At 50.4% G+C, this 27,170-nt stretch overlaps 1 protein-coding gene across 18 annotated transcripts in view; it reads right to left on the reverse strand.

Moving 5' to 3' along the window:
* LOC115141695 (histone-lysine N-methyltransferase MECOM-like) overlaps positions 1-27,170 on the reverse strand; it is a 289,637-nt gene that overhangs the window by 25,681 nt on the left and 236,786 nt on the right. The window contains exon 1 of one of the 18 annotated variants that reach the window (XM_029680830.2): positions 268-974. The exons of the other annotated variants lie outside the window; for them this stretch is intronic. The gene's annotated coding sequence lies outside the window, so the exon portion shown is untranslated. Of the gene's footprint in view, positions 1-267; positions 975-27,170 lie in introns of those variants that run through there. 18 annotated transcript variants of the gene reach the window in all.

Genomic DNA, 27,170 nt, shown 5'->3' on the forward strand with positions numbered 1-27,170 from the left:
TGAAGAAGAAGCAATACATAATGTTCTGATCCATAACTGAATATCGGTTAAGAACACCAATCGATGTTTATGTTGCCTACAATATTTAATAATGTCTGATGAAAACGTATTGACTCACTCTTTAAAAATACTTGTCAATAGTTTTGACAATTCATTTATATTGAGAGCTCATACAATTAATGACCATAATTGTATCACTGAGAAAGAACACGTTAGAATGTTCGTTTGGTAATAAAAAAAAAGGTTACAGAATAGATCGCTGCTTACCGTGGTAAATCCTCTGCACAATAGGTGCAACAATACAATATCTGCAAATACGACGTGCGCAGAAATAATAAAAATTTAAAAAACAGTTGATGAAAACTGCAATTATGGAGAAATAAGCACAAAAATGTGAAAATGTATCGTGCGTTTAGTTTTGCTCCATTTGTGTAGTGCCCTGTGTTCTTGAAAGCGCCAAGGGATTTAACAGTGTATTTTCTCTTTCTCCGACCCACAAGACGTTTGCTCCTCTCTCTCTCTCTCTCTCTCTCTCGCTCGCTCGCTTATTGTCATGTAGACACCGGCATAATCCCTAGGCACATTAACTTGGTCCAAGTTGAGCCCGTCCGCGCGAGCCCGTCTCGTCCGCTCCTCTCTTTCTGAACCTTCACTGTTCCCAGGTGTCAGCGCGGCGGAGCGAGCGACGATTCAACTTTTCCTTTCTCTCTCCCCCCGGCGCGTGATAGTGAGATGGAAGGATCGCCCACCTACTTGCGCGTCCCGTACTGTGTGATGTGTGTGTTTCTGTTTCACGGACTGTCTCTTAAAGAGGATCTTGCTCGCCCATCCATAGAGAGCAATGCAAAACGGGCTATCTTGCCTGTCCGCAGTCGGAAGTTGAGCGACGCTACCCGCAGTAAATTTTAAAGTGACAGGGGACCGGTGGAGAGGCGAGGTCAGAGAGAGGTCGGGATGGGCTTCTATGGGATTGACTACATACACACACCAGCCCAATTTGCCTTTGATGAAACCACCGAATAATTATGCAATCATTCGCGTTTCACTCGTTTTTCCCTAAGCAATGAGGGGTGGGTTCGCGGCTCACTCCAAGCCCAGTTAAAGCACAAAATGCTATTAGCTTAGACTACTGAATGATGACAGTGACTCTCATCTAAGAATATTGTACAGTTAAAAAACAATTGTGTTATTAATAAAATACGTAATGGCGTGTAAAAGGCATTGTTTTAATTAAATAAAGCCTCATTAATAGTCCAAGTGAAAACAACAACTTTTATTGTTAGGCCTAAGTGACGCTTTCCTTGTTTGCTTGGAGCACCTGCTTTACGGGACAGACAAGGCATGCGCCCCAGTGACCCGTCTCGCCCTCGCCGCTCTGAGAGACGTAGGACGCAGGTGACCAAACATGCCGTCGTCCTGCATGGTGTTGTTACACACATTTCTAAACATGCCAATCCAATTTATAGCTTTCTAAATATGATTCTGCTAAGCTTGATCTGCAATGAATGGTAACAGCTTGCATATACAGCAGGGCCAACATGCATACAATTAAGACTTGTTTCTGATTTGATTGTTGTTGTTGCTTGTTTGTATGTTTAAACTTTTTTTTTTATAATAATTTTCACTCTTTTTTCTTAACATTTATGTCCAACTCTAAACTCTTTTGGATAATCAAATCGGGAAAAAATAGACCACTTAGAATAATAGAAAAGTAGGCTATAGCCTACTTGGTTATTCAGGGCAAGCATGAACAGGAGTCTATAATGTTCTGGGAGAGGGTGAGGGGAGTGGGGGGGCGAAGAGATTATTAATATGTCTCAGTGGCCGCTATCTGTGACATTGACCTTCTATCCCAGATAATTCCCATTGTTTGATGAAATTGCAGAGCAAATGTGCAGGAAGGACAGGAAAAATCATGTGTAAATAAGGTGGACCTCGCCAGAGATTCCCATAGTCCGCGCTGCTTGAGAACTCAAAAGAGCCCCCGGTCCGCAGCTCATTGATTTCCTGCCTTTCCTCGACTTGTCCATTGTTGGAAGCCTTTTTAATTTAGCCATAAATTGGGAAAGCTCAAGCTATGAGCTGTTCTATTTTCTTCCTGTCAGGATGAGGGATTTGTTTTATGATCCATTGTGTATTAAATGCAAGTAATCTGGGAAAGTGATTGGCCGGGCCTCTCCGGGTCTGATCGAGGATTCTGATAGAGACCCAGAGCTCTTTCTGAAAGGGAGGAAACGTTTGTGGATAAACAAGGGTTTTGTGGTATCACTAGCAGGTCCGAGTGACCAGGGTAAATTGGGGTAAATGTAGATTGGACCAGAGACCGCTCACGGATTCTCAGCCTGTACTTCTCTCCCTAGTCGGGAGATGGCGTTCTCAACTGAACAAACTTTTACAAGGTATTAGTTGCCTTTCAATACGTTCTTTAATGCCATGCAGACACATTTTGATAGGTGTTTTCTTTAGTGGAGAATTTAACAGGGTTTAGATTCATGGATAGCCTAAATTTGTGTTGTAAGCCTTCCATACTGAACGAAGTTCCCAGCCTGTGTGCCTATATCTCCTGAGAAAAGTGCATCAGTCAAGCGCGGAGACGCTGAGTTATTGAGATGGGGGTCATTGCTTTCTCGTCCGCAGAATTGCAGCACACAACATCGTCTACACGAAGGCGTTAAATTGCTAGATGAGACATGAAAGATTCAGTTGCATGGGCCTGAATATATAATCACCTGAACGACCTACAATACATTTCTTGGATCCACAATAAGAGGAGCCGTGGAAGTGAATTTTAAAACATTTGTTCATTTGTTAAAGCCCCCATGTATAGTGTTTTAAACCATAGTCTAATTTATGTTTATTTGAAAAACTCGCCATATAGTCTAGTCCATTATATTACGTAAGTATATTAAATAGTTCGGCTTTATCAAAAGAACCCAAGCCTTTGTTATTATGATTATAGCACATAAAGTGTGTAATAGCTGTTTAATAACAGATTACAAACCAAAAAGCCTGCTCGAGGCTTGTGTTATTTCTCCTATTTTACGCCACTTACCGTTTCATTCTGATTTGGGTGACACTTCACATCTGCGGCATCCGGATAATGTTTTTTGAACACCGACTTAAAAGTGCTGTGAAATTTCTCAAGGGTTTTCATGCTGATTTGTTTGTATTAGTTGTTTGTTTTAGCAACTCAATTACTTGGGAAAATGTTCTCAGTTTAAGTATTGGACAAATCCATCACTACATTTTCAAAGCATTTCCCAATTTATATTGCAGTGTAGGAAACATGAGGCTACTTTGCTTTAACAAATGATTTACGCTTGAGTTTCACAGGATATCAGTGGGCTATTTACAGTGCCTTCAGAAAGTATTCACACCCCCTTGGCTTTTTACACATTTTCTGGTGTTACAGACTGAATTTTAAATTGATCAAAGTCATATTTTGTGTCACTGGCATACATACAATATATCATAATGTTAAAGTGGAATTATGTTTTTAGACATTTTTACAAATGAATTAAAAATGAAAAGCTGAAATGTCTTGAAATGTTTTATTTTATGGCAAAACTAAATAAGTTCAGGAGTGAAAATCTGCTGACTAAGTCACATAATAAGTTGCATGGACTCACTCTGTGTGCAATAACAGTGTTTCAAATTATTTTTGAATGACTCATCTCATACAATTATTTGTAATTGGCGAGTTTCTCAGTCGAGCAGTGAATTTCAAACACAGATTCAACCACAAAGACAAGGGAGGTTTTCCAATGCCTCCAAAGAAGGGCACCTATTGGTAGATATATCTTTTTATTTAATGCAGACATTGAATATCCCTTTGAATGTGGATTTGTAAAAATGTTTTTGTGGATTTGTAAAAATGTCTAAAAACATAATTCTACTTTGACATTATGGGATATTGTATGTATCAATACACTCAGTCACTACAAAGATACAGGCGTCCTTCCGAACTCAGTTGCTGGAGAGGAAGGAAACCGCTCAGGGATTTCACCATTGGTGACTTTAAAACAGTTACAGAGTTTAATGGCTGTGATAGGAGAAAAAGGAGGATGGATATACAACATTTAAGTTATTCCACAATACTAAACTAACTGACAGAGTGAAAAGAAGGAAGCCTGTACAGAATACAAATATTCCAAAACATGCATCCTGTTGGCATTAAGGCACTAAATTAAAACTGCAACAAATATGGCAAAGAAAATAACTTCATGTTCTGAATACAAAGTTCTATGTTTGGGGCCAATCCAACACAACTCATCACTGAGTACCACTATTCATATTTTCAAGCATGGTGGTGGCTGCATCATGTTATGGGTATGCTTGTCATCGGCAAAGACTAGGCAGTTTAGGATAAAAAGAAACGGAATAGCGCTAAGAACAGGCAAAATTCTAGAGGAAAACCTGGTTCAGTCTGCTTTCCAACAGACACAGGGAGGCATGTTCACCTTTCAGCAGGACAATAACCTAAAACACAAAGCCACATATACACTGGAGTTGCTAACAAGGTGACAATGAACGTCCCTTAGTGGCCTAGTTACAGTTTTAACTTAAATCCCCTTGAAAATATATGGCTTTACTTCAAAATGCATTAGTGAGTATCTGGTTTATAAAGGGGCTTCATTTGTTTGACTTGTTTATCTACACTCAGCTTGTGTATGAGTCAGAGCATTACGGCACCACGAGCCCCTCGGTGGGGATTCCTGGGCCGGGTAGGTGCAAACTGACTCCATGAGGGAGCTACTCCCTGATGCCGACCGCCGAAACGAGTCAGGCTGCTGAGTCGCTCTAATGGAAGCACTGTGTATAAGGTGAATTCCAGCACATCCTCCCAAAGAGAGAGAAAAAATGGAAGAAAAATAAAATATCGCAGCCAAATCCACATGAAATAGTTCCACCATTCATATGGAGAGACCTCCCATTGACACGGGCGAAAAGCTGCATTAAGCCTCCATCATGAGTCTCTACAGACGGGCCCACCTAGACTATTTATTTTGGTTAAGTGTGAGGCGATTCAATCAGGTGGCAAAAACATATTTAAAAACTCACACGAATTTAGGAGTGATATAACTTTTGATACAACACCCGTGTCATGGTGTGTAATTTTAGGACTTTGAACAGTTATAGTGACTTCACTGCGAATTAGCCAACACCTTTATTTTGTAATGATTATGCTGAAAATGTGAGTGTTCTAAATATGTGTTCTAATATCTATAATGTAACCTAATCGAGATTTTAAAAAATACATAACAAATACAATACAATATCGTAAACATATCCAGGTGAGTGAAATAGACACTGCATTGATACTTTTGAAATTTGAAGTCAAAGCAGAAACGGACATTTTTGCATATGGCTACTATCTCTCCCACCGAACACCCCCGAACACCGAACACCCCCACCCCTCACCCCTCCAAAAAGTCCCGGAGTCTCCTCACGGACCAATTCGCATTAAAAGAGAGCAGAGGAAATGAAAGGGGAAAAATTTAAATAAAACATTTCCTTGGTCTGGAAGTAGACCCGTTGCGAGCGCGTGTTAATCTCCACCTCGGTAATTTGGTTCTCCGGGAGAAGACAGAAGCCCCGCTGCTGTGCCCTGCACTTCATAAATCACAGCTTTATGTGGACAAGGTCAGCGGCCCCCTGGCTCAGCCCAGCTCCTCCGAGCGACACAGCGCGGCCGCTATGTTTTCCCTGCCGCCCGGGGCTCTCAGGACCAGACCAGCTCACTTCTAATTCCTTTGGATTATTTTCATTTGCCGGGGTCAAACAGGCATTCCGGGAGAGGGATGATTTCCTACAAATTCTTCCGCCTTTGATGACTGGGCCTTGCGTGTTTTCCGAATTAGTACCCCATCATTTTGGCACTGTCTGTTCTGTTTTAGCGGCCCCCCAGCCTACTCCCGTGACAGCTCTGCTCTGCAGTGGGGCCCAGGCCAGGTTCCATCCCGACAACATGCAGGCGCTTTCCCACCCGAGACTGACCAGCAGTGGGGGAGAAGCAGACATATGCTGACAGCTAAAATATAACTAGGAGATGTTAGAAAAAACGAAGTATAAATAGGCAATGCAATAAACTGAGAATTAGGAAAAGCTTTTTGATCCCTGTTGCTTTAAAATATATTAATTAACCTATGGGCCTATGGTATAGGCTTTAACAGCAATCGGATGCTGTGATGAATGTCTAACCTCACAGTTAAGCTTAGTTTTGATATAATTATAATACTGTCAGATATAGGCTATGTGATGCATGAACTCGGATCTATGTTAGTGAATAACGTGTGCTTAAAAGTATTTTTAACGTGTGCTTAAAATTATCTTTGCTGCACATTGACGGTTCAATTCGCTTTTATTCCGATTCCAGAAAGATCCACATCTATAAGAGATTCTGCATGTGAATAAGATATATTGTCTCCTGTAGCTAAAATGAAGTAAATTGAATTGACAGCAGGAATGACTAGACGTGACTGGAGCGTTAAAACAAGGCATTGACCAAACATGACCACTGGCCTGAGGTACAATGTAGGCTACTATTCACACTGTGGGAGGAGGTAAATGTACAAATCAGAGAGTGGGGCGAGGACTTGAAAACATACATGCAGCTGATTTTTTTTGAGCTACCCGGCGTGTGCCCCTGCTCCAAAGAGCAGCCGGAGGAATGCACCGTCGCGGGTGGGGGGGGGGGTGTTACTGAGTCTGAGAGAGGTCCAACAGGCTGCGGTAATCACACAGACACTTCCTCCGCAGCGCCTCAACACACAGGCAACTCTGTATGTGTAGGTGGACCACGGGGTGCGATAAAGTCGCACTGGAGTCAAAGGTAACGTTTTGAAAACATAAATTCATCGTCGGAGAGCTGGAAAGTAAAACAAGCCTGGCCAGCAAGCCAGCCAGCCCGCCCCACCCGGCCGGATAAAGCCCGGTAATTAGAGCATGTTGTTGGTCGCTGCAGGGTGAACAAATTGCTTCTTAAACGCTCGTAGATATCATCTTTAAAAGAGCCCCTTGATGTAAGGAAAGATGCAATAGAACACACCACTTCAGACCAGAGGAGCGGGTGTCGCACATTCATTACATTTATGGAGCTGTCCGGCCACGTTTGAAATGGAGATCAGTTGAGACAGGGACTGCGTGCTTTTCATACACCGTGACCAATTGAAAGGCTAATATTGACTGTTTCCGGGATATGTGAAATAGCCGTCACATATAATGTCTGATGAAGCAAGACACTCAAACACCCGTTTCTCTAAGAGAGCCCATTCCACTCCATCCATCCCACCCTAAAAACTCCCCCTCCTCGGTGTCTAGGTGAGATTTATGTCATTTCAGAAAGGTAAACTTGTTAATGACCAGTTTTACCCTGACTAGTTTTTACACGCAGGTGTTCAGACATAACCATGGCATCACGCACAGGTCACCAAGGCGCAGAGTCAAGGCGCGGGTTGATGGCTTGAGGGCGTGCCTTTCCAAATACGGCTTTCCATGAATTGCCCCATTTCTTGAAGCGTTTATTTTTTTCGTGTTAGGTCTGCACACACCTTTTAATGACAGAAAATACCAAAACCACACATTTAATTCACAAGGACTTTCCAATGATCTAAGAAACCAACACATTCTGCCTCCATAATAAGACCCAAAACAAGAATCAGTGCATGCATTTTTGTGGGTGAGCACTTGCCTGTATTGTAAGACAGTGATTTACTTTGAAAACATCCTCATTGGAGTCCAAAGTAATTTGCATTATCAATGCAAAAAAAAATACTCAAGAACGTCAGAAAAAGCCAACAAACTCACTAACCCTCTTCCATGGGTTAGTGGAGCAGCTCCTATTTAAGGCTTCACCGGTTTCCAGCACCATCAGAGGCCCAGAGGAGTTTGGCCAGAATTATATTTAACTGAGATCTTTGTGCTGAGTACAGGGTACATGGTACAGCTCCGACATGCTTTTGCCATTCAGACCAACACTCTCATTATATGACACAGCTTCCAGTTGGAATTCACACACACACACACATACACGCATGCACACACACACACACACACACACACACATACATGCACGCACGCACGCACGCACGCACGCACGCACGCACGCACGCACGCACACACACACATACACACACACACACACACACACACACACACACACACACACACACACACACACACACACACACACACACACACACACACACACACACACACACATCTGATTTAGCTGCAGTCCACACAAATCCTGGGAATCTGAGACTTATTTGAGAAACTATGCATTATGCTCCCATCTCCTCCCCAACAGTCAAAAGGTGTGTATGTGTGTGTGATGTGTGGGCATGCAGGTCTACCCTCAACCCTGAAACAATGCAATCACACCATGGCACATTGCAGCAGTCCGACTTGATTGAGTCATCAGACATGGTGCGTCAATACTCAAGGTTTATTCAATTCCAGACCAATCATTCTGGTGTCATACACTTTTGGGTTAATATTGGAACCGGAGGCTGGGGCCGGGGAGAGATAAATCAGCTTTTATGATGGGTTGTTATGGTTTTTACGGCGCTGGTTTGTGAGGGACTGATTTGGGGATCAATCACAGGTGGTGTCTGCTGGCGGGGTGTGCCGGGGATCGATGGTGGATCTGGGGCCTGCAGTGATGGAGGACTGCTGAACTATGACCAGACCATCCCTCCCTCCCTTCTTCCCCGCTCTGGCACAACTGAAGGAGCATGACACCCACCCATATCATCATCATACCCGACCTCTCTCCCCTTGGCTCGCAATTCACTTCTTTATCTGGATGGCACCTCTGAAAATTCCATTGTCACACAACATTTAACAAAGACAAAAGTCCCAGGCCCACGCTCTATAAGCTGCTGGAGAAAAGCAACAAAACCCCTTTAAGCCAGGACATTAACCTGGAAGGAATCAGGGCCGGTTTTCACAATCACAAAGCACCTCTGATCTTGGCTCAGTTTAGATTTTTCGATCACAATGATTATATCGACAAAGGAGACCTGATCCTAGGTCAGTAGTCTTTCTCTGAGATACTCATAAAGGAAAGCCACAATGGAGGTGTTTGCTTACGCAGGAACAGACGAGTAACAAACATGTTAGTTATCTGGATACAGTACCGTTATGGACCTAAGGGTTAGTTTAACAGTTAAAGACAGTGGTTAGTGGTGTGTCCGACTGCACTGAGAGAGACTAGCAATGGGAGGGTATGAGTTATTTAGTGTTTAACTGCCCCTTTAAATCTCTCTGTTTGCATGTGGAGAGATGGCTCAGAACAAACAAACATACCCACATAAATACAGTACACGTGTGGCACAGACCCAGATATAGACACCATAGTTACTGTCCATGCTTAGACACACACGCACACGCATACGCACACGCACACACACACACACACACACACACACACACACACACACACACACACACACACACACACACAAAGGGACACACTGTTTTTACACACACACAACATGTCCCGTAGCTGTCAGACGGCAGCTTCCTCCTTTCTGTCAGCGTGGCCCGACTGAAACAAAAGACCCGGGGAGCGAGGCAACCTTGTTTCTCAATTAGAGGAAGTTGGTCCTGATTACGCTGCCCCTGCAGAAGCATTCCGATCCTGTGAACTCGTCCAGCCGCTGCCAGCAGGCCCTAAACCAGCCAGAGAGAGTGAGAGAGTCTTAAAGTACTGGCGTGCCCCACCCAGACTCCCCGTCTTCCTCTTCTCTCCTCCTCTCCACACGCATGCACACACACACACTCTCCTTCCCACCCCGTCCTCCTCTTCTCTCCTCCTCTCCACACGCATGCACACATCCCCTCTCCTTCTCACCCCATCCTCCTCTCAACTCCTCCTCTCCACACGCATGCACACACACACTCTCCTTCCTACCGCGTCCTCCTCTTCTCTCCTCCTCTCCACACGCATGCACACATCCCCTCTCCTTCTCACCCCATCCTCCTCTCAACTCCTCCTCTCCACACGCATGCACACACACACTCTCCTTCCCACCCCGTCCTCCTCTCCGCTCCTCCTCTCCACACACATGCACACACACACTCTCCTTCCCACCCCGTCCTCCTCTCCTCTCCTCCTCTCCACACGCATGCACACACACACTCTCCTTCCCACCCCGTCCTCCTCTCCTCTCCTCCTCTCTACACGCATGACCACACACACGCTCCTTCCCACCCTGTCCTCCTCTCCTTTCTTCCCCTCCCCTCCTCTCCTCCCCACCTCTTTCCTCCTCTCCTCCCCTCCCCTCCTCTCCACCCCACCCCTGTCCTCCTCTCCTCTCCTCCTTTCCCCCCTCTCCACCCCACCCCACCCCTTTCCTCCTCTCCTCTCCTCCCCTCCCTTCCCCTCCTCTTCTCCCCACCCCTGTCCTCCTCTCCTCTCCTCCCTTCCCCTCCTCTTCTCCCCACCCCTTTCCTCCTCTCCTCCCTTCCCCTCCTCTTCTCCCCACCCCTGTCCTCCTCTCCTCTTCTCCCCATCCCTGTCCTCCTCTTCTCTCCTCCCTTCCCCTCCTCTTCTCCCCACCCCTGTCCTCCCCTCCTCTCCTCCCTTCCCCTCCTCTCCTCCCCACCCCTGTCCTCCTCTCCTCCCCTCCCTCCTTCCCAAGTAGAGCCTCCTTTGCCCTGAGAAGAGTAGAACATTCCAGCTTCCTCACACCCTCAGCTCTATGTCCCTGACAAATGTGTTCACTCCTGGTGTTTATAAGAAGTGAGGTTAGTCATAATCTAGAGAGAGGGAGTATTTACACACTGTGGATATTCTGATAAAAGGCGACGTATTCAATTTCTGTTTGTTTGACAGGCGCACTGTCTCTCTCTCTCTCACGTTGACAGGAAGACCCCCATCCATTCACCCGAGGGTTGCAACCCTAACAGTATTCTCTCTTGCGGCACTCAAGTGCTAACACATATTAAGTAAATGAAGAGTCTCTTCAACCCAGGGAGACAAACGAGCTTCTTAAACACAGGAGGTGTGGCGGTTTGATCTTCCATCGGCCCGTGTTAATGATGAAATCTAGGCCGGCTCGTATTGATGATGTAACTAGGACTGATCCAGGACTGTGTACATTTTAGACCGAGATGGCCCCAATGTTTCTAGCCAGGTGCTCAAGCTCTTCACATCTGTTTACGAAAGAGAGAGAGTATGTATGTGTGTGTGTGGGGGGGAGGTTAAGGGGATACTGATGGGATGGGAAGGACTGTGTGTATACATGGCGGTACTTCAAAGCCATCCCGTTACCCGGGCCGACAGTGCAGAGAGTTTACACCCATCCACACCCAGCCAACAGCACTAAACCACAGGTCAGAGTGTCTCCTCTCATTCTTCCCCTCCAGCCAGTGGCCAGGTCCCTCTCTCTCCCTCTCTCTCCCCCTCTCTCTCTCTCTCTCTCTCTCTCCCTCTCTCTCTCTCTCCCTCTCCCTCTCCCTCTCTCTCTCTCTCTCTCTGCTGTTTATTGTCATCTCGGCCAGAGAAAAAAACACTGACTGTGCGGTGTAAAACACTGAAGGGGGATGAGGGGCAGGAGTTGAGGCGGCAGAGGCCCCCAGGGTGGGTAGGAATGGGCGAGGGGGTGGGGAGACCAAGGCTGGCTTGGGGGGGGGGGGGGAGCTAGTGTAATCTTGGTGCTGAATAGACGGGAGCTCCTAATAGAAACCCGTCGTCCGGCTGCCACTGAGAGAAACAAGAGCTGTAATGGATGGGCTCAGCTCTGACTCCCCCCCGCTCCCCCCCCACACCCCTGTGACCCCTGTGTTGGTCAGAAGTAAGAGCTAAAGAAGCATTGTAGCCCCGGGCCTGATTGAATGGGGAGGAGGGGAGGTGGATGGAGGAGGAGGGTGGAGGGGGGGTATAGGGAGCCCAGCCACGCTGATAGACCAATTTCCCAGTACTGTGAGCAGCTAGGTCTTGATTGATGAGGGCCGGTGCTGGTGAGAGGAGACCCATCACATACGATCACATAAATACTTATTCAGCTCAAATTCTCCCTGACAAGCCTTGCGACAGCTTTGTGCCGTCACAGATATCATTGGAAGGAAACCGCACCATTAATCATGCGTAATTAACTTTCCTGAGGGGTTCCGCTGGTAACCAGTGTGAAAGAATGACCCAGTACCAAATCCCAGTAACCAGTGTGAAAGAACGACCCAGTACCAAATCCCAGTAACCAGTGTGAAAGAACGACCCAGTACCAAATCCCAGTAACCAGTGTGAAAGAACGACCCAGTACCAAATCCCAGTAACCAGTGTGAAAGAACGACCCAGTACCAAATCCCAGTAACCAGTGTGAAAGAACGACACAGTACCAAATCCCAGTAACCAGTGTGAAAGAACGACCCAGTAACCAGTGTGAAAGAACGAGCCAGTACCAAATCCCAGTAACCAGTGTGAAAGAACGACCCAGTACCAAATCCCAGTAACCAGTGTGAAAGAACGACCCAGTACCAAATCCCAGTAACCAGTGTGAAAGAACGACCCAGTACCAAATCCCAGTAACCAGTGTGAAAGAACAACCCAGTACCAAATCCCAGTAACCAGTGTGAAAGAACGACCCAGTACCAAATCCCAGTAACCAGTGTGAAAGAACGACACAGTACCAAATCCCAGTAACCAGTGTGAAAGAACGACCCAGTACCAAATCCCAGTAACCAGTGTGAAAGAACGAGCCAGTACCAAATCCCAGTAACCAGTGTGAAAGAACGACCCAGTACCAAATCCCAGTAACCAGTGTGAAAGAGCGAGCCAGTACCAAATCCCAGTAACCAGTGTGAAAGAACGAGCCAGTACCAAATCCCAGTAACCAGTGTGAAAGAACGACCCAGTACCAAATCCCAGTAACCAGTGTGAAACACCGACCCAGTACCAAATCCCAGTAACCAGTGTGAAAGAACGACCCAGTACCAAATCCCAGTAACCAGTGTGAAAGAACGAGCCAGTACCAAATCCCAGTAACCAGTGTGAAAGAACGACCCAGTACCAAATCCCAGTAAACAGTGTGAAAGAATGACCCAGTACCAAATCCCAGTAACCAGTGTGAAAGAACAACCCAGTACCAAATCCCAGTAACCAGTGTGAAAGAACGACCCAGTAACCAGTGTGAAAGAACGAGCCAGTACCAAATCCCAGTAACCAGTGTGAAAGAACGACCCAGTAACCAGTGTGAAAGAACGAGCCAGTACCAAATCCCAGTAACCAGTGTGAAAGAACGAGCCAGTACCAAATCCCAGTAACCAGTGTGAAAGAACGACCCAGTAACCAGTGTGAAAGAACGACCCAGTACCAAATCCCAGTAACCAGTGTGAAAGAACGACCCAGTAACCAGTGTGAAAGAACGAGCCAGTACCAAATCCCAGCGTCTTAACTGGGACTGGATTAAAAGCAGAGGCAGTTTCTTCCCGAGTCGCTCCGTTTGTACAGGAAATGGCTTCATTAGTATCGGTTTATGCTCTAATGGGCCCGATACAAAGCGTCCTCTCTCTCACCATCCACACAGTGTAATATCCTGTGAGTGACTGTTGGTTCTAATGTGAGTGTTTGAAGTCCAGAGCAGGGCCCACCTGAACTTAACTACCTTCACCCCCTCCCTTTAAGTACACTACTGGAGGCTGGATGCGGAGTGCACAACAAGCCCCCTAGTCTCTGGGGTTCCAAATTGGACCAGGGGCTCTTTGTTTTAAACCAGCAGACCACATGATGTAGTGGTCCAATATTCTCAACAACACCCCACACACACCCACTCCACCCTGCCCTATTTAGCAACAAACCCCCCTGTCCCAACCCCCCCACCATACCCCATTCCACCTACCTCATCTGCATTCCATCCCTCCCTTAATATCACCCAGCCCCACCCATCCTTACCCAGCCCCACCCATCTCTACCCAGCCCCACCCATCTCTACCCAGCCCCACCCATCTCCACCCAGCCCCACCCATCTCTACCCAACCCCACCCATCTCTACCCAGCCCCACCCATCTCTACCCAGCCCCACCCATCTCTACCCAGCCCCACCCAGCCCCACCCATCTCTACCCAGCCCCACCCATCTCCACCCAGCCCCACCCATCTCTGGCCGGCCCCACCCGTGTGTGTTAGTGTGCCTTGTGATGGTTTTGTGTGTGAAGTGACCAGCTGGAATAGGAGGTGACAGGAACACAGGTTGTTTGGGAATAGGACTGAATTCCCACTATGTCTGCTCCTCAGTCAGTCTCCCTGGTAATGTCTCCCATGTTTCCCTTTGTCTCACCAGGAGACTGAGGTGAGAACCTATCAATGCTGCTATTTATCTGGGACAGCTTAGGGAGGGGGACTGCCTTGTTGGGATGGTGTGTATGTGTGCTTTTGTCTGTGTGTGTGTGTGTGCACATGTGTGTGTGTGTATGTAGCTAGTTTCACACACTCAGAGCCAGACTCCTTGCTCGTCCTCAGTCACCCTCACACATTAATGTCCATTTCCCCTGTTGGGTGACAACATCTCCCTTATTACAATGGTGAGATCTGACTGACATCCTGTCTGTTGATGAGCTCTGTTAGGCCTCCTGACACACACACACACACACACGCACACACACAAAACACAAACATCTCAAATACAGTCAAATAGAGTCAAAATGATAACAAGTGGGTAGAAGACTGTAATTGTACAACAAACATAACCTAATTTATTAAAAACAATTATTGTTGTACTTGTTCTAACTCAGCTTGGCCAGTGTAACAGCTTGTAGGGTACTGAACCAATAAGCAACTTAATCAGGAGAGAGCGGTCTATTAACCTGGTCCCAGATCTGTTTCAGCTGCCTTGCCAACTCCTACGGTCATTGTCACGCCACAGCACAAACAGATCTGGGACCAGGCTAAGAGACTGAACCCTACCACACTCCTCTCCCCGTGCCAGGACCTAGTATCCCTAACTTAACTTTCTTTGGAGGACCACTGGACAACCATGTCACTGAACAACATGTTGGTAGTTTCAGCTGTACACCTCAGCCAGAGAGGGGAGAATTAGACTGTTGGGAGACTTGTATTGGTGTCGAAACGTCAACAATCCCTTTGCCATTGGAGCAGGCCCGTAACAGCCTGTAGCAGCCTGTAGCAGCCTGTAGCAGCCTGTAACAGCCTGTAGCAGCCTGTAGCAGCCTGTAGCAGCCCGTAACAGCCCGTAGCAGCCTGTAGCAGCCTGTAACAGCCTGTAGCAGCCTGTAGCAGCCTGTAGCAGCCCGTAACAGCCCGTAGCAGCCCGTAACAGCCCGTAGCAGCCCGTAGCAGCCCGTAGCAGCCCGTAACAGCCTGTAGCAGCCTGTAGCAGCCTGTAGCAGCTTGTAACAGCCTGTAGCAGCCTGTAACAGCCTGTAGCAGCCTGTAACAGCCTGTAGCAGCCTGTAACAGCCTGTAGCAGCCTGTAGCAGCCTGTAGCAGCTTGTAACAGCCTGTAGCAGCCTGTAACAGCCTGTAGCAGCTTGTACCAGCCTGTAGCAGCCTGTAGCAGCCTGTAACAGCCTGTAACAGCCTGTAGCAGCTTGTAACAGCCTGTAACAGCTTGTAGCAGCTTGTAGCAGCCTGTAGCAGCTTGTAACAGCCTGTAGCAGCCTGTAGCAGCCTGTAGCAGCTTGTAACAGCCTGTAGCAGCCTGTAGCAGCCTGTAACAGCCTGTAGCAGCTTGTAACAGCCTGTAGCAGCCTGTAGCAGCCTGTAGCAGCCTGTAACAGCCTGTAGCAGCCTGTAGCAGCCTGTAACAGCCTGTAGCAGCCTGTAGCAGCTTGTAGCAGCCTCCTAAAGCAGCCTGTAGCAGCCTGTAGCAGCCTCCTAAAGCAGCCTGTAGCAGCCTGTAACAGCCTGTAACAGCCTGTAGCAGCCTGTAGCAGCCCGTAACAGCCTGTAGCAGCCTGTAGCAGCCTGTAGCAGCCTGTAACAGCCCGTAACAGCCTGTAGCAGCCTGTAGCAGCCCGTAACAGCCCGTAACAGCCTGTAGCAGCCTGTAACAGCCTGTAGCAGCCTGTAACAGTCCGTAACAGCCCGTAACAGCCTGTAGCAGCCTGTAGCAGCCTGTAACAGCCCGTAACAGCCTGTAGCAGCCTGTAGCAGCATGTAGCAGCCTCCTATAGCAGCCTGTAACAGCCTCCTATAGCAGCCTGTAACTGCCTGTAGCAGCCTGTAACAGCCCGTAGCAGCCTGTAGCAGCCTGTAGCAGCCTGTAGCAGCCTGTAACAGCCTGTAGCAGCCTGTAGCAGCCTGTAGCAGCCCGTAGCAGCCCGTAGCAGCCTGTAACAGCCTGTAGCAGCCTGTAGAAGCCTGTAGCAGCCTGTAACAGCCCGTAGCAGCCCGTAGCAGCTTGTAACAGCCTGTAGCAGCCTGTAACAGCCTGTAGCAGCCTGTAGCAGCCTGTAGCAGCTTGTAACAGCCTGTAGCAGCCTGTAACAGCCTGTAGCAGCAGCTTGTAACAGCCTGTAGCAGCCTGTAACAGCCTGTAACAGCCTGTAGCAGCCTGTAGCAGCAGCCTGTAGCAGCCCGTAACAGCCCGTAGCAGCCCGTAGCAGCCTGTAACAGCCTGTAGCAGCCTGTAGCAGCCTGTAGCAGCCCGTAACAGCCCGTAGCAGCCTGTAGCAGCCTGTAACAGCCTGTAGCAGCCTGTAACAGCCTGTAGCAGCCTGTAGCAGCCTGTAGCAGCCTGTAACAGCCTGTAGCAGCCTGTAGCAGCTTGTAGCAGCCTCCTAAGCAGCCTGTAACAGCCTGTAACAGCCTGTAGCAGCCTCCTAAAGCAGCCTGTAGCAGCCTGTAGCAGCCTCCTAAAGCAGCCTGTAGCAGCCTGTAGCAGCCTGTAACAGCCTGTAGCAGCCCTGTAGCAGCCCGTAACAGCCTGTAGCAGCCTGTAGCAGCCTGTAGCAGCCCGTAACAGCCTGTAGCAGCCTGTAGCAGCCTGTAGCAGCCTGTAGCAGCCCGTAACAGCCCGTAACAGCCTGTAGCAGCCTGTAACAGCCTGTAGCAGCCTGTAACAGTCCGTAACAGCCCGTAACAGCCTGTAGCAGCCTGTAACAGCCTGTAGCAGCCTGTAACAGCCCGTAACAGCCTGTAGCAGCCTGTAGCAGCTTGTAGCAGCCTCCTATAGCAGCCTGTAACAGCCTGTGTAACAGCAGCCTGTAACAGCCCGTAACAGCCTGTAGCAGCCTGTAGCAGCCTGTAGCAGCCTGTAGCAGCCCGTAACAGCCCGTAGCAGCCCGTAGCAGCCCGTAACAGCCTGTAGAAGCCTGTAGCAGCCTGTAGCAGCCTGTAACAGCCTGTAGCAGCTTGTAACAGCCTGTAGCAGCCTGTAACAGCCTGTAGCAGCCTGTAGCAGCTTGTAACAGCCTGTAGCAGCCTGTAACAGCCTGTAACAGCCTGTAGCAGCCTGTAGCAGCCTGTAACAGCCTGTAGCAGCCTGTAGCAGCCTGTAACAGCCTGTAGCAGCCTGTAGCAGCCTGTAGCAGCCCGTAGCAGCCCGTAGCAGCCTGTAACAGCCTGTAGCAGCCTGTAGAAGCCTGTAGCAGCCTGTAACAGCCTGTAGCAGCTTGTAACAGCCTGTAGCAGCCTGTAACAGCCTGTAGCAGCCTGTAGCAGCCTGTAGCAGCTTGTAACAGCCTGTAGCAGCCTGTAACAGCCTGTAGCAGCTTGTAACAGCCTGTAGCAGCCTGTAACAGCCTGTAACAGCCTGTAGCAGCCTGTAGCAGCCTGTAGCAGCCCGTAACAGCCCGTAGCAGCCCGTAGCAGCCTGTAACAGCCTGTAGCAGCCTGTAGCAGCCTGTAGCAGCCCGTAACAGCCCGTAGCAGCCCGTAGCAGCCTGTAACAGCCTGTAGCAGCCTGTAGCAGCCTGTAACAGCCTGTAGCAGCCTGTAGCAGCCTGTAGCAGCCTGTAACAGCCTGTAGCAGCCTGTAGCAGCTTGTAGCAGCCTCCTATAGCAGCCTGTAACAGCCTGTAACAGCCTGTAGCAGCCTCCTAAAGCAGCCTGTAGCAGCCTGTAGCAGCCTCCTAAAGCAGCCTGTAGCAGCCTGTAGCAGCCTGTAACAGCCTGTAGCAGCCTGTAGCAGCCCGTAACAGCCTGTAGCAGCCTGTAGCAGCCTGTAGCAGCCCGTAACAGCCTGTAGCAGCCTGTAGCAGCCTGTAGCAGCCTGTAGCAGCCCGTAACAGCCCGTAACAGCCTGTAGCAGCCTGTAACAGCCTGTAGCAGCCTGTAACAGTCCGTAACAGCCCGTAACAGCCTGTAGCAGCCTGTAACAGCCTGTAGCAGCCTGTAACAGCCCGTAACAGCCTGTAGCAGCCTGTAGCAGCTTGTAGCAGCCTCCTATAGCAGCCTGTAACAGCCTGTAGCAGCCTGTAACAGCCCGTAACAGCCTGTAGCAGCCTGTAGCAGCCTGTAGCAGCCTGTAGCAGCCCGTAACAGCCCGTAGCAGCCCGTAGCAGCCTGTAGCAGCCTGTAGAAGCCTGTAGCAGCCTGTAGCAGCCTGTAGCAGCTTGTAACAGCCTGTAGCAGCCTGTAACAGCCTGTAGCAGCCTGTAGCAGCTTGTAACAGCCTGTAGCAGCCTGTAACAGCCTGTAACAGCCTGTAGCAGCCTGTAGCAGCCTGTAACAGCCTGTAACAGCCTGTAGCAGCCTGTAGCAGCCTGTAGCAGCCCGTAACAGCCCGTAGCAGCCCGTAGCAGCCCGTAACAGCCTGTAGCAGCCTGTAGCAGCCTGTAGCAGCCCGTAACAGCCCGTAGCAGCCCGTAACAGCCTGTAGCAGCCTGTAGCAGCCTGTAGCAGCCTGTAACAGCCTGTAGCAGCTTGTAACAGCCTGTAGCAGCCTGTAACAGCCTGTAGCAGCCTGTAGCAGCCTGTAGCAGCTTGTAACAGCCTGTAGCAGCCTGTAACAGCCTGTAGCAGCTTGTAACAGCCTGTAGCAGCCTGTAGCAGCCTGTAACAGCCTGTAACAGCCTGTAGCAGCCTGTAACAGCCTGTAACAGCCTGTAGCAGCCTCCTAAAGCAGCCCGTAACAGCCTGTAGCAGCCCGTAACAGCCTGTAGCAGCCTGTAGCAGCCTGTAACAGTCCGTAACAGCCCGTTACAGCCTGTAGCAGCCTGTAACAGCCTGTAGCAGCCTGTAACAGCCCGTAACAGCCTGTAGCAGCCTGTAGCAGCCTGTAGCAGCCTCCTATAGCAGCCTGTAACAGCCTGTAGCAGCCTGTAACAGCCTGTAGCAGCCTGTAGCAGCCTGTAGCAGCCCGTAGCAGCCCGTAGCAGCCCGTAGCAGCCTGTAACAGCCTGTAGCATCCTGTAGCAGCCTGTAGCAGCCTGTAACAGCCTGTAGCAGCTTGTAACAGCCTGTAGCAGCCTGTAACAGCCTGTAGCAGCCTGTAGCAGCCTGTAGCAGCTTGTAACAGCCTGTAGCAGCCTGTAACAGCCTGTAGCAGCTTGTAACAGCCTGTAGCAGCCTGTAGCAGCCTGTAACAGCCTGTAACAGCCTGTAGCAGCTTGTAACAGCCTGTAACAGCTTGTAGCAGCCTGTAGCAGCCTGTAGCAGCTTGTAACAGCCTGTAGCAGCCTGTAGCAGCCTGTAGCAGCTTGTAGCAGCCTGTAGCACCCTGTAGCAGCCTGTAACAGCCTGTAGCAGCTTGTAGCAGCCTGTAGCAGCCTGTAGCAGCCTGTAACAGCCTGTAGCAGCCTGTAGCAGCCTGTAACAGCCTGTAGCAGCCTGTAGCAGCCTGTAGCAGCTTGTAGCAGCCTCCTATAGCAGCCTGTAACAGCCTGTAGCAGCCTCCTAAAGCAGCCTGTAGCAGCCTGTAGCAGCCTCCTAAAGCAGCCTGTAGCAGCCTGTAACAGCCTGTAGCAGCCTGTAGCAGCCCGAAACAGCCTGTAGCAGCCTGTAGCAGCCTGTAACAGCCCGTAACAGCCTGTAGCAGCCTGTAGCAGCCTGTAGCAGCCTGTAACAGCCCGTAACAGCCTGTAGCAGCCTGTAACAGCCTGTAGCAGCCTGTAACAGTCCGTAACAGCCCGTAACAGCCTGTAGCAGCCTGTAGCAGCCTGTAACAGCCCGTAACAGCCTGTAGCAGCCTGTAGCAGCCTGTAGCAGCTTGTAGCAGCCTCCTATAGCAGCCTGTAACAGCCTGTAGCAGCCTGTAACAGCCCGTAACAGCCTGTAGCAGCCTGTAGCAGCTTGTAGCAGCCTCCTATAGCAGCCTGTAACAGCCCGTAACAGCCTGTAGCAGCCTGTAGCAGCCTGTAGCAGCTTGTAGCAGCCTCCTATAGCAGCCTGTAACAGCCTGTAACAGCCTGTAGCAGCCTCCTAAAGCAGCCTGTAGCAGCCTCCTAAAGCAGCCAGTAGCAGCCTCCTGTAGCAGCCTGTTGCAGCCTGTAGCAGCCTGTTGCAGCCTGTAGCAGCCTCCTATAGCAGCCTATAGCAGCCTCCTATAGCAGCCTGTAGCAGCCTCCTATAGCAGCCTGTAGCAGCCTGCAGCAGCCTGTTGCAGCCTGTAGCAGCCTCCTATAGCAGCCTGTAGCAGCCTGTTGCAGACTGTAGCAGCCTCCTATAGCAGCCTGTAGCAGCCTCCTATAGCAGCCTGTTGTAGCCTGTAGCAGCCTCCTATAGCAGCCTGTTGCAGCCTGTAGCAGCTTGGAGCAGCTTGGAGCAGCTTGGAGCAGCCTGTAGCAGCCTGTAGCAGCTTGTAGCAGCTTATAGCAGCCTTTAGCAGCCTATAGCAACATGTAGCATCCTATAGCAGCCTGTAGCAGCCTGTAGCAGCCTATAGCAGCCTGTAGCAGCCTGTAGCAGCCTATAGCAGCCTGTAGCAGCCTGTAGCAGCCTGTAGCAGCCTCCTATAGCAGCCTGTAGCAGCCTCCTATAGCAGCCTGTTGCAGCCTGTAGCAGTCTCCTATAGCAGCCTGTAACAGCCTGTAGCAGCCTGTAGCAGCCTGTAGCAGCCTGTAGCAGCATGTAACAGCCTGTAGCAGCCTGTAGCAGCCTGTAACAGCCTGTAGCAGCCTGTAGCAGCCTGTAACAGCCTGTAGCAGCTTGTAACAGCCTGTAGCAGCCTGTAACAGCCTGTAGCAGCCTGTAGCAGCTTGTAACAGCCTGTAGCAGCCTGTAACAGCCTGTAGCAGCTTGTAACAGCCTGTAGCAGCCTGTAACAGCCTGTAGCAGCTTGTAACAGCCTGTAACAGCTTGTAGCAGCCTGTAGCAGCCTGTAGCAGCTTGTAACAGCCTGTAGCAGCCTGTAGCAGCCTGTAGCAGCTTGTAGCACCCTGTAGCAGCCTGTAACAGCCTGTAGCAGCTTGTAACAGCCTGTAGCAGCCTGTAGCAGCCTGTAGCAGCCTGTAACAGCCTGTAGCAGCCTGTAGCAGCTTGTAGCAGCCTCCTATAGCAGCCTGTAACAGCCTGTAACAGCCTGTAGCAGCCTCCTAAAGCAGCCTGTAGCAGCCTGTAGCAGCCTCCTAAAGCAGCCTGTAGCAGCCTGTAACAGCCTGTAGCAGCCTGTAGCAGCCTGTAGCAGCCCGAAACAGCCTGTAGCAGCCTGTAGCAGCCTGTAACAGCCCGTAACAGCCTGTAGCAGCCTGTAGCAGCCTGTAACAGCCTGTAACAGCCTGTAGCAGCCTGTAGCAGCCTGTAGCAGCTTGTAGCAGCCTCCTATAGCAGCCTGTAACAGCCTGTAACAGCCTGTAACAGCCCGTAGCAGCCTGTAGCAGCTTGTAGCAGCCTCCTATAGCAGCCTGTAACAGCCTGTAGCAGCCTGTAACAGCCCATAACAGCCTGTAGCAGCCTGTAGCAGCTTGTAGCAGCCTCCTATAGCAGCCTGTAACAGCCTGTAACAGCCTGTAGCAGCCTGTAGCAGCTTGTAGCAGCCTCCTATAGCAGCCTGTAACAGTCTGTAGCAGCCTCCTAAAGCAGCCTGTAGCAGCCTGTAGCAGCCTCCTAAAGCAGCCAGTAGCAGCCTCCTGTAGCAGCCTGTTGCAGCCTGTAGCAGCCTCCTATAGCAGCCTATAGCAGCCTCCTATAGCAGCCTGTAGCAGCCTCCTATAGCAGCCTGTAGCAGCCTCCTATAGCAGCCTGTAGCAGCCTGTAGCAGCCTGTTGCAGCCTGTAGCAGCCTCCTATAGCAGCCTGTAGCAGCCTGTTGCAGACTGTAGCAGCCTCCTATAGCAGCCTGTAGCAGCCTCCTATAGCAGCCTGTAGCAGCCTGTTGTAGCCTGTAGCAGCCTCCTATAGCAGCCTGTTGCAGCCTGTAGCAGCTTGTAGCAGCTTGGAGCAGCTTGGAGCAGCCTGTAGCAGCCTCCTATAGCAGCCTGTAGCAGCTTGTAGCAGCTTATAGCAGCCTTTAGCAGCCTATAGCAACATGTAGCATCCTATAGCAGCCTGTAGCAGCCTGTAGCAGCCTATAGCAGCCTGTAGCAGCCTGTAGCAGCCTATAGCAGCCTGTAGCAGCCTGTAGCAGCCTGTAGCAGCCTCCTATAGCAGCCTGTAGCAGCCTCCTATAGCAGCCTGTTGCAGCCTGTAGCAGTCTCCTATAGCAGCCTGTAGCAGCCTGTAGCAGCCTCCTATAGCAGCCTGTAGCAGCCTCCTATAGCAGCCTGTAGCAGCCTCCTATAGCAGCCTGTAGCCGCCTGTTGCAGCCTGTAGCAGCCTCCTATAGCAGCCTGTAGCAGCCTCCTATAGCAGCCTGTTGCAGCCTGTAGCAGCCTCCTATAGCAGCCTGTAGCAGCCTCCTATAGCAGCATGTAGCAGCCTGTTGCAGCCTGTAGCAGCCTCCTATAGCAGCCTGTTGCAGCCTGTAGCAGCTTGTAGCAACTTGTAGCAGCTTGGAGCAGCCTGTAGCAGCCTCCTATAGCAGCCTGTAGCAGCTTGTAGCAGCTTATAGCAGCCTGTAGCAGCCTATAGCAACATGTAGCATCCTATAGCAGCCTGTAGCAGCCTGTAGCAGCCAATAGCAGCCTGTAGCAGCCTGTAGCAGCCTATAGCAGCCTGTAGCAGCCTGTAGCAGCCTCCTATAGCAGCCTGTAGCAGCCTCCTATAGCAGCCTGTTGCAGCCTGTAGCAGCCTTCTATAGCAGCCTCCTGTAGCAGCCTGTTGCAGCCTGTAGCAGCCTCCTATAGCAGCCTGCTGCAGCCTGTAGCAGCCTATAGCAACATGTAGCATCCTATAGCAGTCTGTAGCAGCCTATAGCAGCCTGTAGCAGCCTCCTATAGCAGCCTGTAGCAGCCTCCTATAGCAGCCTGTAGCAGCCTCCTATAGCAGCCTGTAGCAGCCTGTTGCAGCCTGTAGCAGCCTCCTATAGCAGCCTGTAGCAGCCTGTAGCAGCCTCCTATAGCAGCCTGTAGCAGCCTGTAGCAGCCTCCTATAGCAGCCTGTAGCAGCCTGTTGCAGCCTGTAGCAGCCTCCTATAGCAGCCTGTAGCAGCCTCCTATAGCAGCCTGTAGCAGCCTGTAGCAGCCTCCTATAGCAGCCTGTAGCAGCCTATAGCAGCCTCCTATAGCAGCCTCCTATAGCAGCCTGTAGCAGCCTCCTATAGCAGCCTGTAGCAGCCTCCTATAGCAGCATGTTGCAGCCTGTAGCAGCTTGTAGCAGCTTGGAGCAGCTTGGAGCAGCCTCCTATAGCAGCCTGTAGCAGCTTGTAGCAGCCTCCTATAGCAGCCTGTAGCAGCCTCCTATAGCAGCCTGTAGCAGCCTCCTATAGAAGCCTGTAGCAGCCTCCTAAAGCAGCCTGTAGCAGCCTGTAGCAGCCTCCTATAGCAGCCTGTAGCAGCCTGTTGCAGGCTGTAGCAGCCTCCTATAGCAGCCTGTAGCAGCCTCCTATAGCAGCCTCTAGCAGCCTCCTATAGAAGCCTGTAGCAGCCTCCTAAAGCAGCCTGTAGCAGCCTGTAGCAGCCTCCTATAGCAGCCTGTAGCAGCCTGTTGCAGCCTGTAGCAGCCTGTTGCAGCCTGTAGCAGCCTGTTGCAGCCTGTAGCAGCCTGTTGCAGCCTGTTGCAGCCTTTAGCAACTTGTAGCAGCTTGGAGCAGCTTGGAGCAGCCTGTAGCCGCCTCCTATAGCAGCCTGTAGCAGCTTATAGCAGCCTGTAGCAGCCTATAGCAACATGTAGCAGCCTATAGCAACATGTAGCATCCTATAGCAGCCTGTAGCAGCCTGTAGCAGCCTATAGCAGCCTGTAGCAGCCTGTGGCAGCTTATAACAGCCTGTAGCAGCCTGTAGCAGCCTGTAGCAGCCTCCTATAGCAGCCTGTAGCAGCTTGTAGCAGCTTATAGCAGCCTGTAGCAGCCTATAGCAACATGTAGCATCCTATAGCAGCCTATAGCAGCCTATAGCAGCCTGTAGCAGCCTGTAGCAGCTTGTAGCAGCCTGTAGCAGCCTGTAGCAGCCTCCTATAGCAGCCTGTAGCAGCCTCCTATAGCAGCCTGTAGCAGCCTCCTATAGCAGCCTGTAGCAGCCTATAGCAGCCTCCTATAGCAGCCTGTAGCAGTCTCCTATAGCAGCATGTAGCAGCCTGTTGCAGCCTGTAGCAGCCTCCTATAGCAGCCTGTAGCAGCCTCCTATAGCAGCCTGTAGCAGCCTCCTAAAGCAGCCTGTAGCAGCCTGTAGCAGCTTGGAGCAGCTTGGAGCAGCCTGTAGCATCCTCCTATAGCAGCCTGTAGCAGCTTGTAGCAGCTTATAGCAGCCTGTAGCAGCCTATAGCAATATGTAGCATCCTATAGCAGCCTGTAGCAGCCTGTAGCAGCCTGTAGCAGCCTGTGGCAGCTTATAGCAGCTTGTTGCAGCTTGTAGCAGCCTATAGCAGCCTGTAGCAGCCTGTAGCAGCCTATAGCAGCCTATAGCAGCCTGTAGCAGCCTATAGCAGCCTATAGCAGCCTGGAGCAGCCTATAGCAGCCTATAGCAGCCTGTAGCAGCCTATAGCAGCCTGTAGCAGCCTGTGGCAGCTTATAGCAGCTTGTTGCAGCTTGTAGCAGCCTATAGCAGCCTGTAGCAGCCTGTAGCAACCTGTAGCAGCCTATAGCAGCCTGTAGCAACCTGTAGCAGCCTATAGCAGCCTATAGCAGCCTGTAGCAGCCTGTAGCAGCTTGGAGCAGCCTGTAGCAGCCTGTAGCAGCTTGGAGCAGCCTGTAGCAGCCTATAGCAGCCTGTAGCGGCTTGAAGCAGCCTGTAGCAGCCTGTAGCAGCCTGTAGCAGCCGGTAGCAGCCTGTAGCAGCCTATAGCAGCCTGTAGCAGCTTGTAGCAGCCTGTAGCAGCTTGGAGCAGCCTGTAGCAGTCTGTAGCAGCTTGGAGCAGCCTGTAGCAGCTTGGAGCAGCCTGTAGCTCTGCCAAGTAAAGTACAGGACCAGACAGCCAGGCCAGAGAGAGGAAGGCCCACGCCAGGCTGGCAGGCAGATAAAATACCCTCCAGTCATACACACACACACACACACACACACACACACACACACACACACACACACACACACACACAGGAGGAGTAGGACTGGAATTTGACAGCTCCATTACTATAGGCTATATGAGACAGGTGGCTGGACCACACGCAGAAGAGGAGAGGAGTGGAGGAGAAGAAGAGAGGAGAGTGAGGGAGAGAGGGAGGGAGAGTGAGGGGTCAAGTACACCCAGTCATCTCAGCTTGACTTATATGGAGACACAGAGAGAGAGAGGCAACAATAAGCTCTTGAGTTAGACAGGCCTATAAGTCCCTCTCCTCTGTGTGTGTGTGTGTGTGTGTATGTGTATGTGTATGTGTATGTGTATGTGTATGTGTGTGTGTGTATGTGTGTGTGTGTGTGTGTCTTCTGCCAAATAAACTACAGCGCTAACTCATAGCTTTGTCCCTCAGGACAGCTGATTGGCTGACAATCTAGACTGTTTCACAGAAACAGATAGCAGGGATTGGAAGAAGTCTGTGGAGCCGCTGTTTCTAAGTGTCAGATTACAGGCGTGTGTACGACAGCATTCAGGGCAGAGGACTTGCTTGCTGCGTCATCCCAGGTGTGTGTGTGTTGATGTGTTGGTGTGTGTATTCAGGTGCATTACTGTGTGCATATGTGTGTATCTGAGTGGCCTCTGTCATCCCTTCATCCCTTCATCCCGTATCAGGCCCAGCGGTAGGCTTGCTATCCCCTCCTGTGGACTAAACACTGGCCTGTCTGTGGACGAACCAGCCTCTCCTGCCAGAGACGGCACAGGGAGGGCTAGGGAAAGGAGGGGAGGGAGGGCACCATGTGTCATCACCACTGTGTCGTACAAGGGAGAGTCTGTCTACCTGTCTGTGTGTGTGAGCCCTGAACAGTGACCCCTAGAGGCCTAGACAGGCCAGGCTAAACAAACCTCATTCCAGGAACACATGGGGGGGAGAGAGAGAGAGAGAGAGAGAGAGAGAGAGAGAGAGAGAGAGAGAGAGAGAGGAGAGAGAAAGAAAGAAAGAGAGGGGGGAGCGAAAGGAGAAAAGGAGAGAGAGAAAGAGAGAGAGGGGGGCAGAGAGAGAGGGCCCCTGGCAGCAAGGCCTCAGTGTTAATCAGAGATATCCCTGGGTTGCCAGACTCAAGCCCCCAGGGTAAACAGAGAGAGGGAGGGAAAGGGAGAAAAGAAGAAAAACAAATGGGGGAATAGAAAGACAAGGGTAGGAAGACAGATGGATGGAGCGAAAGAGTGAGAGAGAAAGGAGAAAAGAGAGCGAGAGAGAGAGAGAGGAGGACGGATAGTCTGCATTCCTGTGGTCACAGCTGCGGCGCTGCAATCACTAAAATGTAGCGTTGTCTCAAGGCCGGCGATTCCTGGACGCGTTACAAAGGGGAAAAAAACAGCACGACATGTCTGCTTTCTGAATCAAAGAAGAGACTGGCAATCAACAGGCCCGGGTTTACACTACACTACCGTCTATCTCTCTCTCTCCATCATTACCTCTCTCTCTCACTCCCTCGTTCTCTCTCTCGCTCTATCCGTCTGTCAGTGATGCGATGGGGTTGGATGGGATGACCCCTCTGTCTTTTTTTACAGGGTCTATATTTGCTCCTCTCTTCACCACTGACCAATCTGGGAAGGCAGTCAAAAGCGGAGGCCATCGATCACAGCGCTGACAGTGGGGGCCCTGGCGGGGCCAGCCCTGTTATTTGGCTGATGTGATCACACACATGTTTGTTTTACTATCCTTGTGGGGACCCAAACAA

The sequence above is a fragment of the Oncorhynchus nerka genome, linkage group LG14 (genome assembly GCF_034236695.1).
Source record: "Oncorhynchus nerka isolate Pitt River linkage group LG14, Oner_Uvic_2.0, whole genome shotgun sequence".
NCBI lineage: Eukaryota > Metazoa > Chordata > Actinopteri > Salmoniformes > Salmonidae > Oncorhynchus > Oncorhynchus nerka.